At 44.4% G+C, this 14646-nt stretch overlaps 1 long non-coding RNA gene and 1 other non-coding gene across 3 annotated transcripts in view; both read left to right on the top strand.

The window, feature by feature from the left end:
• The first annotated feature begins 3166 nt into the window (after window positions 1-3166).
• Window positions 3167-3238, top strand: TRNAC-GCA. The gene has a single exon. It is a non-coding gene; the product is annotated as a tRNA-Cys (tRNA).
• Window positions 3239-3498: 260 nt separating this feature from the next.
• LOC106723676 overlaps window positions 3499-14646 on the top strand; it is an 18070-nt gene continuing 6922 nt past the window's right edge. The window contains exons 1-3 of one of the 2 annotated variants that reach the window (XR_001359378.1): window positions 3499-3543; window positions 3672-3771; window positions 10579-10737. This is a non-coding gene — a long non-coding RNA (uncharacterized LOC106723676). The remainder of the gene's footprint in view (window positions 3544-3671; window positions 3772-10578; window positions 10738-14646) is intronic. The other variant, XR_001359377.1, reaches the window with a different exon arrangement.

Raw genomic sequence — 14646 nt, forward strand, 5'->3', positions numbered from 1 at the left:
AATCAGCCCTGCTCTGAGCCCGACCAGGGGCTGCACCTAGGGATTGGGCCTGCCCTCTGCCACCCAGGAGCAGGCCTAAGCCAGCAGGTCGTTATCTCCTGAGGGGTCCCAGACTGCAAGAGGGCACAGGCCGGGCTGAGGGCCCCCCCCCCCAGTGCACAAATTTTTGTGCACCGGGCCTCTAGTATTTATATAATTTAGTACTTTTGAATAAATACTTATAGATACCTACAAATGGATCATCAGCTCAAAAATAGAACACCCCTACCCCCAGGATCCCTTTGTGTCCCCCTTAGTTTAAAAAAGTCTTTTTAGCCAGTTTGGCTTGGTGGATAGAGCGTCAGCCTGTGGACTGAAGGGTCCCAGGTTTGATTCTGGTCAAGGGCACATGCCTGGGTTGTGGGCTTGGTCCAATGTGCAGGAGGCAGCCAATCAATGATTCCCTGTCATCATTGATGTTTCTATCTCTCTCTTCCTCTCTGAAGTAAATAAAAATATATATTTAAAAGAATTTTTTAATCCTCAACCAAGTAGTGAGAATATTTTTTCCATTGAATTTTAGAGAGAGTGGAAGGGAGAGGGGAGGGAAGAGAGTGAGGGAGAGGGAGAGAAACATCGATGTGAGAGAGATACATCTGAGAGAGACACACCCATGTGAGAGACACACATCGATTGGTTGCCTCCCGCTCATGCCCTAACAGGAGAGCAGGGGCCAAACCTGCAACCCAAGTACATGCCCCTGACCAGGAATCAAACCTGTGACCCTCCAGTGCAGAGGCTTGTGCTCTAACCACCTGGCATACCAGCCAGTCGGTGCCCCCTTTATTATTACATCTTTTCCCTCTTGCTTGTATCCTGGTTTTTGTGAAAATAACATATACATTTATATAAAATCAATTAGGTCATGTTTGCTGGTTCTGTTGTTCAGATTCTCCACATTCTTACTGATATTTTATTTGCCTGTTTTATTAGCTATTGAAAAAGTTGTGTTAAAACCTCCCACTATGGTTGAGAATTTGTCTATTTCTTCTTTTAGCTCTGTTCATTTTTGTTTTATGTATTTGACACTATGTTATTGGGTGCATTTAGATTTAGAATTGCAATATATTCCTGATGGATTGACTTCTTTATCATTTTAAAATATTCCTTTTATCTGTAGGAATGCTTACTGACTTAAATCTATTTTTCATATTAATATTGCTAAACCAGCCTTTTTGTTTAGTATTTGCATAATATATCTTTATTTATACTTCCACTCTCCACTTTTCTGTGTCCCCATATTTAAGGTAACATTCACATATGTAGCTAATAGTTTTTTCTCATTCAGTCTGAAAATCTTATATTTTAATTGGAGTTTTTGTGTGTGTTCTTTTTTTAAATATGTCTTTATTGACTTCAGAGAGGAAGGGAGAGGGAGAGAGAGACATAAACATCAATGATGACACAGAATCACTGATTGGCTGCCCCCCTGCACGTCTCCTACTGGGGATCGAGCCCGCAACCCAGGCATGTGCCCCCGACCAGAATCGAACCTGGGACCCTTCAGTCCACATGCCGATGCTCTATCCACTGAGCCAAACCAGCCAGGGCTTAATTGGAGTTTTTAATAAATTTGTATTTAAAGTAATTGCTGCTGTAAACAATTCTAGTTGGGCTATTATTTTCTTTTAGCACTATAAAAATACTTTTCCATTGTGACCTGGATACCATCACTTCTATTGATAAATCAGCTGTCAATTGTAGAATTCAATTTTTTTTCACATGTTGCTTTTTAGATTTCTCTTTCTCTCTCTTTAAAGCAAGATCAGTTAGTCAGTCAGTTCCCATTAGTTTACTAGAAATTAAGAGAAATTACAATACACATTGGATCCTTGGGTGGGACAACACAGGTGAAATGGTTCTAATCAGGAAAGTAAACAGATAGGAGATATCTGTGGACAGGGGTGGAGTATTTGACTGCATATCCAGTAGTCCCTGATTCAAGTGTCACCTGTTGGCACTCCCTTTTGTTCTGACCACATGTTGACTCTGTCCGGTGTCTATGCTGCAGTGACCATAAATCTCTCTCATTGTCACTTCGTCACTTTTCCATGCATGGCATACTTCCATCTGGCATATGGAAGGACTCCGAAAGTGCAGAATAAGGGGGAAGAAGAGGAGAAATCAAGAGGGTCTCAGTGTGTTTAGCACAAAAAGGCTCTTGAGAATAAACATTGTTGTGACTTTGTCATTAATCAGGTACGTTTTGTTTGGGGGTGATTTTAATTTCTGACTTTTTTTTTCAGATCTATACAAGTAAGGGCACAAATTAAATCAATAGCTCCAAAACTGTACGTGAGTCAGAATCATTGGGAGCTTGTTAGAAGCACACATTGTCCCATGTCCCAAGCGCCCTCACCCACCTGAATGTCCATCATGTTGCTCCTGGGCTTATATTTGGGCTGGAATTTCTCAGGCTGCATCATGACCAACTTCTCTGGGGAGACTTTCAAGAACTTTGCAATTTCGGTGCTGAAAGTGTGGTGGAATTTGTAATCTTCTCTCGAGTTGTTAGCTGAAAAATGAGCAGAATGATAAATACACAATTTATTAAATTGCTTAAATGATTTAACTCATGACCCACATCAACCAAAGCAAATGCCCAGAAAATAGTGTAATGACCACCGTGAGTTCTGTGTGGATAGCACGTTGAGCTTAAACGTTGGATTTTTAAACTTGGTACAGGCCCAATACCTTAAAACCTGTATCTCAGAATTTGTATGTTCACAGAAAAACTTAGAGCTATTCTGTCAGGCACTGCAGCAGGCTGCCATCTCCAATGCAGCAGACTGCCATCTCCAATGCTGGGAAGCACATTGATTCCAGACAGACAGCCTGTTATGAGGTGACAGTGAGCATCGCTCACTGCTGTGTGCACATGGTGAGTTTACACACACAGCACTTTCTGGGGGTTCAACCTTCCTTTGAGATGGTGGGAGGCCTGTTAGTAGACTGGAGCCCTAAATGTGGTTCTTTTATTATATAAATCTTGTCAAACTCCCAAGATAAAACCCCAGTTTGCAGAGTATATGATGACATAGTACTAGCAAGAACACATCTCAAGGTGGTGACAGTCAGGGTGTGGCTTTATAGGTTTAGAGTACTTATTAGGCTTAGGCAAGCAGGTGGGGGTATAGCTCAGTGGTAGAGCATTTGACTGCAGATCAAGAGGTCCCCGGTTCAAGTCCGGGTGCCCCCTGACCAAGTTTTTTTTTTTTTTTAAATATATTTTATTGATATTTTACAGAGAGGAAGGGAGAGGGACAGAGAGTCAGAAACATCGATCAGCTGCCTCCTGCACACTCCCCACTGGGGATGTGCCCACAACCAAGGCACATGCCCTTGGCCGGAATCGAACCTGGGACCCCTCAGTCCGCAGGCCGACGCTCCATCCACTAAGCCAAACCGGTTAGGGCTGACCAAGTTTATTTTTACCCCCTGAACACAATGTTCTCCTTTCAGCTTTTCCTGCCACACTGATTCGGCCTGCAAGGAGAGAAGAAGGTCAGTACTTTATCAGAAAGCCTCTCCTGACAAACCCAGTTTCTCCCTACATAAATTCAGTTTATCCTAAGGTTGAGTCTGTTCTGCTAGTTTTGTGATGAACATATTATTCTTTTTTCTTTGCCCAGCATCTGAACCCTCTGAACTCCAATTCAGGAATTTACAATTGTCTCGGTCTTGGTGGAAGACAAGAGTCCTGTCTCTGGCTGAGGAAAACTAACATGCCAGGTAATTCCTCCCTTGAATGTTAGGAAAATCAATCAATCTCTCTCTCTCTCTCTCTCTCTCTCTCTCTCTCTCTCTCTGTAATCTGGCTTTATTGGACCCCCAAAAAATGAAAATGTACGTAGCTTGAAGGATGCTAATCTAGGAGCCCATATCATACAGTAGAAAAACTTGAGTGAATTTTTGCCGAAAGTTCTCTAGGGATCAATTGAGTTCCCATGAAATCCTAGAAGTGGTTACAGAGCTGGATGGCTGATCCAAGCAGTTTAAAGAAAGCAACTAATTAATAGCTCAAGTGTCACTCTATATGGGCAGGGAACCCAGGACTTTCTCTGACTGGACCGAGATAATCTCTTATCTCCTGTCACAGAACACCTGAAATAGCTGAAATTAAAAGTAAAGGCTGATCTGAGGGTTGCCAAACTAATGTCAGTGGAGCCTACAGCTCTCACCAGTCTCCTTGCTGAAACAGGTCTGTGATTAAGAAAGAATGGGACTTCACAAATCGTAATGTGGATTTATGAGAGCATTTGGGAAACTCAAATTATCCCTACACCAAAACTCAAAATAACTTGCACCAGCCTCCTCTTCCTGTCTGAAAGCTGAATGGCTCAGATTGAGGGGTTTCCATTGCAAGAGATCAGTTGCCCCACTCCTCATCTAGAGCAGTGGTTCTCAACCTTCTGGCCCTTTAAATACAGTTCCTCATGTTGTGACCCAACCATAAAATTATTTTCGTTGCTACTTCATAACTGTAATGTTGCTACTGTTATGAATCGTAATGTAAATATCTGATATGCAGGATGGTCTTAGGCGACCCCTGTGAAAGGGTCGTTCGACTGCCAAAGGGTCGCGACCCACAGGTTGAAAACTGCTGATCTAGAGCAACAGAAAGATCTCAGCTGATCCTGGGTACCAGTTGCTGAGAGGTGAAGACTCACACACCCAAATAATTTCAAACTGGCTAATTTATATCAAGGAAATCTTGAACACATGTTGATGTGGATTCTTGAAGTATTTTATGAAGTAGGAAGAGTATAATTTTAAGTCTGAATTTATTTTTATGAGTGTACCCAATTAACATTCTAATTAAAATACCACATCTACAGCAACTGGGATAAACCTGTTTGCTCAGTTGTGGACTTGAACCAGGATTCACAGTTGGCCAATTCTAAATGCATTTTGCATAACAATACCAAGGAATTGTTAGCACTACTTGGTAGAGAGAATCCATAGCCCTAGCTGGAGAGGATTTATCAAGTGTGACTTACCCATCCACTCAACAATGACTCCCTTCACTAAGGTTTTGAAAAATGCATGAGTGTGTGGAGCTTCCACATCTTTGAAAAGCATTTTAGTAGCTGTTCTCCATAGACAGGAATGCTAGCCCGAGCCATTATAGCATAAAGGATTCCCTGATTTCAGTGGGGACAGGAAAATCCTAGGATGTCAGAGTTCAAATTGCAAGTCTGGAGATTGCTTTATGTGGTCAGTGCCACATAGATCTTCGCTGTGGTTGATTGTCCATGGGGTACTTGGGACTGAGAATGGCAAGGCCACCCCTGTCGTAACTGATTTGCAGATCTGAGCTAACACAATAGATAGCACAATAGAGATTCCTGACCTCTTATCCAGTTCCCAGATCTGAATCAGTTCAGAGGCCCCACATCCCTTGAAAGGGAAGTCTAAGTAAGCTTCAGAAAAGGAACTACCAAAATGTCAACCACGGCTGTGGATCTTCCCCCTAGGTTTCCCCAAAGGGTCTTTCAGCCATTTACCTAGAAACTCTGGGGAAAGGCAAATGCCCACATATTTTAAGGCACATTGGTGATTGACTGCCTCTGTTAAAACTTTTAGAGGGCCAGTATTTGGGGGAACAACAGAATATCCCAGAAAAAAACTACATCTTGCACCTTGCCCTCTTTAGCCACTACCACCATCAGAGCTGACAGCCTCCCTACTATCAGCCTAACTCCTGGAGAATCCTATCAAAACCAGGGGCCAGGCCATGAGCAGAGGGAGGAAGAGCAGACAGATGAGAGGGGAAGCCTAGCTCCATCTAGTGGAGCCCAGGAGGAGGCTGTGGGGAAAGACAGGGTCCTGAAGAGGATTAGAGTAGATGCAACTGGGAAGGAGGGAGCTTTCATGCCAGCTACAAGCCATGGTTTAATGAGCCGGTGCCTTTAGCCAGGAATTTGAAGAAGCTGAAAGATAGTAGGGAGAAAGGCTTTGGGGTGCCCCAAGGAGTCTCTGGACAAAGAGAGGTGAGTTCTTGGTCAAAAGAGGGTCTTTAGCAGTGAGATCAGTCAGCCTGATCTCTGGAGATGAGACCAGGCAGTGTTTCTCAAACCTGATTAGGCATTCAAATTATTTAAGAAGTTGTTAAATGTTCAGATTCCCCAGGGATCTTGATATAATGTCTGATAGGCCCAGCCTTCTTTTAATCCTTCCTAACTTCCAAAGGTTGTGACAGCCAAAATTTATGGGCACTGTTATGCCCAGATTTCAAGATCCCCAATAGACCACCAGGGAGCCAGCCGAGTCCAATGCAAAAGCAGAGAGTCTTTATTCTAACTAGTTTGGGACCCCCGTCAGCCACGCTCGCTGACGCAGCGGCAAGCGGCTGAGAGAGCTCGAGAGCCCCATGGGAAGAGGGGTTTAATAGGGGGGTTGGAGTAAGGGGAGGAGAGAGGACTGTGGGCCCTGCTGATTGGCCAGGCGCAAGTCGGTGTCTCGTTACACAGGATGTGGTCATATCTATGGCGCGCACTTCCTTTGATTATCATTGGTTAGTTTAAAGAAATCCTAGGTGTGGCTAGCAGAGGCTTGGACTTCCAGGAAGAAGCCTCTGCTGAGCACATGGCTGCTGCCCAAAAATGGAGGATTCGGGGCAAGATGGAGGGCGTAGCCCTCGCCCTTTCAGGCACCACAATTCAGAATGATTCTAAAGGCACTTCCAGCTCTGTTAAACCATTGCTAGCTTTGAAATAATCTGTGGTGAGAGTATTTACACCATGGAAATTGGCAAACACTATAAATCAATCTACTGATTGTTTACTCTGTCCCCTAGAGATCCAATTTACCATTGTTTCACTCAGTAAGTCAATAGGCATAGATGACTGCCAGGGTGTAGAGGTGGGACCTAGGGGAAAATGGAGCAGGGTAGTAGGAGAGGTAATTTACAGTGGCACCATCTGTCAAGAAGCATACCAAACAAGAAACACTTCTTAGTATTGAAGTTGTGGATTTTGTTCAGGAGGCAAAAAGTGCTCATTAGCTAGATTCATTTTTCTTACTTGGGAAAGCAGGTCACACCATCCCAGGTTCAGATCCACGCTCTGAGTGTTGGGACTCGAGCTTCCTCTCCCATGCTGAGTTCCTTGATAATGAACCTGCGCATAGTTCAGATCTATAGGAAGGCTTCTTTGCTCCCCTGCAGCCCTGTTCAAGTAGACTGTGGGGGACATTTATGTTTTCTTTTTCTTTTTTTGACTGCCTGAACCTTATTTATATGTTTTGGCAATCTGCAATTACATGAACATAATTTATTAAAAGTCATACCCTCATCTCTTACTACATAAACCAAAATACCAGATAGTTCATCTCCCATTGTTTGGCAGTGAGGGCTTGGACACATGCCCTAAGCTTAGCCACTCCGAGTTTGTACATCAAGAGAGAGAAATCCAGAAGCAGGAGTTTAGTCTCCCTTCTGGCACTGGCTCCAGTGGAAGACACTTCCTCACAGACTGGGGCTCTGTGTGACCTTGGCTGAACTCTGGCTGCTCAGTTCCCCTTGGATCTGGCCCCATTTCTAAGCTTCTTTCTCCAGCCTTCTCTTCAGTAATAGGTTTGCCTTACCTGTTTCAGGGAGCCAAAGTTAGTTCCTGTTTTAAACCCAAATTTCCTAACTGGAACATAAATTGGGATTAGAAGTGGGTTTCAGGCAACAGGATACGCATGAAAATGGTATTGATGGTATTGATTATCCAGACTAGTTAAGGCTAGAGTTAGAGGAAATCTCTAACTGGTTCTTTAGGTCTGGGCATCTGGCACAACAGCTAAGTAAATTATTGCTGATTGTCATCTGCAATGCAGTGCCCACAAGGCAGGGCTTCCGGATACCCATTTGCTTGTTGTCATTGCATTGGAAGTGTCATGGAATTGGTGCACATTTCTATATCCTTTCTCAGAAGCAGACAGTAATGCCGACTGGTGCCTAAGGCAGCAGAGAGCCTAGGGACACCGTGCAAAGCTCAATGAGAAGAACTAAAACCTCCAGCAGCCATATGACTTAGCAGACAACCAAGGGCAGTGTTTGATTCTGCAAGACTGTTGAATTAGAGTCAATTTAATTCACAGCTTCCCTGTGTGAAAATTTAGGGTTCTGATGCAGAAAGAGTGAGTCCCCCAAGACTCGTCATGGGCATTCACAAGATTTGTAGAACCCAAACTATACCTAAGCACAAAATCTTTGGAACCTCCTTTTGTCCACTAATAAAGCCCCTTCTCCCCTCACCCCACCCCTCTTTTTATTTTGATCTGTAACTTCAGGAAATCCCACCATGCCCTGGGGAGCCAATTACAAAGTCACACCTTGCAAGGAAGGCTCATACACAAAAATAACCTGTAAGACAACAGCACAAATCGGGGGATTGTGTGTGGAAATGAATTCTTGACCAGGGAAAGAAAGATACAGTGTTAAACTTGGCTGAATTCTGGACCCACTGTCTGTTAGGTCTGATCAAATAATTGAATCTATACCCCTCCCCTGGGAACTGGCTTTTCAGGTCATTTCACTATGGACATTCCCTTTGCTGAGACCACATTTCACTTGTGGTGACCACATTCCATTATCTCCCCTCGGGGAATACACAAAGAAGTCTCCGCTCAGAAAAAAGCCCGCCAAAAGTCCTTTAAAAGCCGCTGACTCCCGTCACTGGGTGCTGGGGCCATCCAGTCTCAGCCACCTGGTGTGCCAGTGATCGAATAAATTTGTAATACCTCACCATTCTGGCCTCGTGCGTTCCTCCTTCAGCGACCTAACACTGTCCTACCTGGAATATCTGGGGATTATTTTGATTGTTTGCTCAACTTGTTGATTAAAAGTAGAAATCAAACTTGTTCAAAGGTAGATAAAATTGAGATGCCACAAAGTCTTGGAGACTAAATCTAAAGACTGAGAGATTGGAAGGATGGAATGTATTTATTATGTGTGACATGCGCACCCCGCCCCCTCCCACGTTCCCACTCCATATCTTCAACCAACACAATGGTTAGAAGACAACCCAATCAATACAACTGTAACTGGACAACCAAGGGGTCTGTGCTACTTGAGCCAATTAAGCAGAGACAGGGTTGAATCTTATATGAGCGTTTATTCCAATAATGTCAGCAGTATGAGAGAGTAGCAGGTCATCCATCTGCTTTGCACTCCTGCATAAGCCAGCTGCTTATATTGGGTAGAAGGACAAAGATTACTTGGGGAAGTAGGCAAAAGGGATAAGAATGGGTATGCAAAATGAGCAGTTTACAGGTAAATACAGGCTGGAGGTTTGCAAAAGCCAGGGGTATACAAAGGGCCTTTGGTTTCTGCGACAAGGTTGTTAAGCTTTACATGATAACAGGCAGCTCCCGGATGTAGAGGATGGGCCGCATTTCCAGGTGAGCTCCCAGGTCTCACGTGCAACTCCCAACCAGGTTAGAATGTGCCTTCTTTAATCAAAACAAAACAATCACAATTAACAGGGCATGTTAATATTTCTTATAATTATAGCTGATCCCCAAAATTCTATTTCTGCCCTAACACAACCTTTAGAAATACATTATTTACTGAAGCTTGAGCATCTTTGAAAACCATTTCAATCCTATCTATGTCTTTGTAGACTGGAAATGTTGAAAGATGCTGTCATGGATATGTGTTTTCTAATTTGAATTGAAGACAGAAGATTCTTAGTGGAAGAGGCTAAAGGTTTCCCTTGATCACCTCATGCTAGGCGGAAGTGACTGCAGATCCAGAGTGCTGATCCCAGGTTCTGTCCCTATGGAGTTCTAGTGCCTACATAGAATGCACTGCAGAGTATTGTTCCATTTTTATACATCACTTTGCAATGACCAACCATGTGCATACATCTTTGCACATCCATAAAAATAAAGCAAAGACAGCCCTAGCTGATTTGGCTCAGTGGATAGAATGTTGGTCCTCAGACTGAAGAGTCCCGGGTTCCATTCTAGTCAAGGGCACGTACCTCAGGCTAGATCCCCAGCCGGGCGTGCGTAGAAGGCAACCAATCAATGTCTCTCTCCACATCAATGTTTCTCCCTTCCACTCTCTCTAAAAATCAATGAAAAAATATTCTCCAGTGAGGATTAACAACAAGACAAATACACATTTATGTACAGTGGAACCTCGTTTCTCGAACTTAATTCGTTCCAGAAGGCTGTTTGAAAACGGAATCATTTTTCCCATTAGAAATAATGTAAATTGAATTAATCTGTTCCAGACCCCCCAAATGATTCCCTGTTTCAACCTTTCTTATATACAGTACATATCTACTGTACTGTTTAAACTATAAACAAACACTTTTCGTAATATCGAACCATCCCCTTTCACGGCCTCCGAAATGCTATCACAGGCTAACTGCTTTTCCTACAGCCATTCAACAACAGTTTTTCTACTTATTCAACTGCCTGTGATTGCTGTTTTGTGAGCATTTGAACACCCTTAGCAACATTAGCATTCTTAATGGCTTCTTTATGTTTTAAAATTGTTCTAATCACCATCAACAAAAGCATTCTCTCTTTCGTTTGTAGCCTGCAAGATGCTTTTTGTCATGCTGAGACTGAAGTATCAGCATGAAAGTGTAGTTAGGTCAAAAACTGAAGTTTTGGTCCACAACCAAGAAATTTTCCTTTGTGAACAACTTGATCGAGAACCGAATTGTTCGAGATGGAAGATGTTCGAGAAACAAGGTTTGACTGTATTTTGATTACCTAGTAGCTGGACACCCATAGCAGCAAGAAGTTAGATCCCAGCCGAGGGCTATAAATTTTTAAGTTTGGAAAAATAACAACCAAACTGTTAACAGCAGTGATTTACTGGTGAGATTAATTTTTATTTTCTTCCTGGTGCTTATTTGTATTTTTATTTATTTATTTTTAAATATATTTTATTGATCTTCCACAGAGAGGAAGGGAGAGGGATAGAGAGTCAGAAACATCAACGAGAGAGAAACATCGATCAGCTGCCTCCCGCACACCCCCCCACTGGGGATGTGCCCGCAACCAAGGTACATGCCCCTGACCAGAACCGAACCTGGGACCCTTGAGTCTGTAGGCCGACGCTCTATCCACTGAGCCAAACCGGCCAGGGCTTATTTGTATTTTTAAATTTTCCTATATATTTTCAGTCAACAAGTATTTGTTGAAAATCTATAATGCATTCAACGGCAGGCAAGACACTGATGTGAGTTTTTTTAAAGCAATAGTTTCTTTCCTCCTCCTTTTTACCTCACTGAACTTATCTGTGTAATAAGAATAATTGAATCCCAATCCTAACAGGTCTTTGCCCTGGTCCTCCATGCCCACTGAGTGGCTGTGATTGTGAGGTAGGGTGCAGAGAGAGTACTGGGGAGATTTTAGAACAAATGGGAAAGAAGCAGTGGGGCTGTCCCAGTGAGGTGTCTTTTTTTCTGCCAAGGGCCATTTGGATATTTATAACATCATTCTTAGGCCATACAAAATTATCAACTTAAAAATTGGCCTGCTGTATTTCGTCAAACATTTAATTAACTCACTCCTAATGCCGTGGCAGGGCCAGACCAAATGATTTCTCGGGCCTTATATGGCCCGGGACTGGACGTTTCCCACCCCTGGTGCATCAGCTAGCGATAGAGGAGGGGAATGTGCTGGGCAGGGCAGAGGAGACTGGGCACTCAGATGAGGGGTCAGTGGAGAAGGAGGAGGAAGCTTATGGCCAGGAGAGGTTGAGTCAGCCAGGACATGGGGCTGACCCACTGGGTTACTGGGAAATCCCTCCCAGGGGAGGCCACAGTCGTGAAATGGTGTCAATTAGGAAACAGTTGGAAGTGGACTTGTGGCTCAGGGGAAGAACATCTGACTGCAGATGGGGAGGCCTGTGTGTCAGATCCCCACGCCCAGTGAACTTGCCTCATTTAATAGTGATACAGGATTTTTGGACTGGAACACCCGGTGTTCCCTGGGCAGGATGGCTTTTCCCGGGCTCTTTGTCCGTCGGAGTCGAAGAATGAAACCAGGGATGAAAGATGGTATAGTAAAGGTGGAAATTTATTGAAGAACAAGTACAGACTCCCCCACGTTGGGAGAGGGAAAGAATCTCACAGCACAGACTCTCGTGTGGGGAGGGAGAAAGAGTCCCCTCAAGTCCCTTTTTCCATGGTTCTCCACAGGCTGCAGATCTGTGTGCCTTGATATCCCCTCTGATTGGTCACTATCCCCTCTGATTGGTCACTATCCCTTCTGATTTGGTCACTATAGCAACTCCTGAGCTCAAAGGTTTAACCTCACATGGGACATGTGAGGCTCTCCTCCCCTCCTTCCTTATTGTTTCCCTATTCCCTCTGGGCTTTCATCCTCCTTCCCTTTATTCTGTAAATGTGTACCTTTTGCTACTCCCAGGTCCCTTGTCTTATGGAAATATAACTTCTGCCATTCCCTTGTCTTATGGAAATGTACCCTTTTGCAACTCCATAGCCCTGTGTTTTTTCCATGGACCCCTTAATTTTTAAAATTTCCTAAACTTGCCTATTTCACCCCCCAAAATTCCTATTTTACCCAAAAAACTCCTTTTAGTAGCACATGTGGAGTGGAAGCCTTTGGGGTCATTTCCTGGGAAGGTCTATCTCCTCTGGCCAAGTGAGGGTGTAGCTGTGGGAACGGGAGGCAGCCTAAGGCAAAGGGCCAGGTCATGCCTGCTGGAGGGTGCGGCAGGAGGGAGGTTAGTGGAAAGAGCTCAAGAGCAGTCCTATGGGTTCTGGCCCCAACCCTATCCTTAATCAGGTGTGTGTGCTTAGGCATGTCTCTCATTATGGCCTCTTTTCAAGCCTGTAACGTGGGGCACCACACTAATTGGCATTTCCCAATTCTGACTCTCCATTGCAATCCTCCAAAGAGCTTGTTAACAATAGAGTCCCGTGGCCCCACACCCTCCTGTCTGATTCAGGAGGTTGACCAGGGCTGACCAGGGCTGTGATGGGCAGCCCAGTTGGGTTCATCCAGAGGCCTTCCATGGATACTGCGTTTACACTGATGTCCTTGGCCGTGGCTGGCTGGCTGCAAAGGATTGTGCAGAAGCGGGGTTGGCAAGCACCTTCGTCCTGGGTGGAGCCAGCCTCGTGCACTAACCAGACAGAAGGGAGCAGCTCAGTGTCTGAGTTCCGGATATAGTTACAGAGTCAGAGTCCTTATGAGAAAACAATGAGAGGAGCTTTTAAGGACAGATACTCCTTACCTGTTCTTGAGGACCAGGACCTACAAGGGGCAACATAGAGGATAACGAGCAGGAAGAGGGAGAAGACACTCTCTGGAGGGAGATTGAGGGGTGGGGCATCTTCTGGGGAACGCTGGGCAACAGGTGTAAAAGGGGAGTTAAGAGGAAAGGTGAAGGAGAAAGGGACAGTCCCTCTGTGAAGGGGTTCGACAGCCTCAGGGTTGGCAGGATTGGGTTGCAGGACCTGAAGTAACACAAGAGGTCATTTTCGCCGTAGCCGGTGCTCAATGGTTAGAGCGTTGGCTCTTGGACTGAAGGGTCTGGGGTTCGATTCCCGTCAAGGGCATGTACCTTGGTTGCTGGCTTGATCCCCAGCCCCAGTTGGGGTGCCTTGTTGGAGGCAACCAATCGATGTGTCTCTCTTACATCGATCTTTCTCTCTCTGTGTCTCTCCCTGTCCCTTCTACTGTCTCTAAAAATCAATAGAAAAAATATCCTCAGGTGAGAATTAACAATAACAAAAAAGGTCATTTTCAATATCAGAAGGTGTCAATTGGGGAAGGGGAGACAGGGATAGGAAAGGGGGAAGCCACCAGGTCCTAATCCAAAGTTCCAAGTGTTCATGAAACTGGAATTACAAAAGCAGCCTCTTAGAGGAAAAAAGTACAACCCAAGTGCCTATCAGTAGATGAGTGGATAGAAAAGCTGTGATACATTTACACAATGGAATGCTATGCAGCTGTAAAAAAGAAGCATCTCTTACCCTTTGAGACAGCATGGAGGGACCTGAGAGTATTATGCTAAGCAAAATAAGCCAGTCAGAGAAAGACAAGTATCACATGATCTCACACGTATGTGGAATCTAATTGACAAAATAAATTGATGAACAAAATAGATCCACAGACATGGAAACATTGAACAGACTGACGAATCCCAGAGGGAAGAGGGGAGGGGTGGGTGGGAAGAAATTAACCAAAGAACTTATATACATATATGCATAACCCAGGGACACAGATAATAGTGGGAGGGGAGGTAGGCGAGGAGTAGATGGTGTTAAAGTTGGGGCAGGGGGAGGAGACATCTATAATATGTTTTTTTCAGGCACTTATGCCATATGCTGATAAAAGAACTTAGAGGATACAGAATATTTACAACCCAGGGGTTAGACAAATATTTATTTGCAGATTTGTCGGGCATGTACCTCCAGGAAGACTACACTTGCCTGTGCTCTGACTTAAACAGCTATTACTCTGCTGTGCTGTCCTGACATTCAATATAAAAAAATGTAAGACTTTCTTGCTGTCAAATAATTTTATTATATATACTAGAGGCCCGGTGCACAAAAATTTGTGCACTGGGGGGGGGGGGGGGGGGCCCCCGGGGGGGGGGGGGGGGGGGGGGGGGGGGGGGGG

Source organism: Myotis brandtii, unplaced genomic scaffold (assembly GCF_000412655.1).
Source record: "Myotis brandtii unplaced genomic scaffold, ASM41265v1 scaffold621, whole genome shotgun sequence".
NCBI lineage: Eukaryota > Metazoa > Chordata > Mammalia > Chiroptera > Vespertilionidae > Myotis > Myotis brandtii.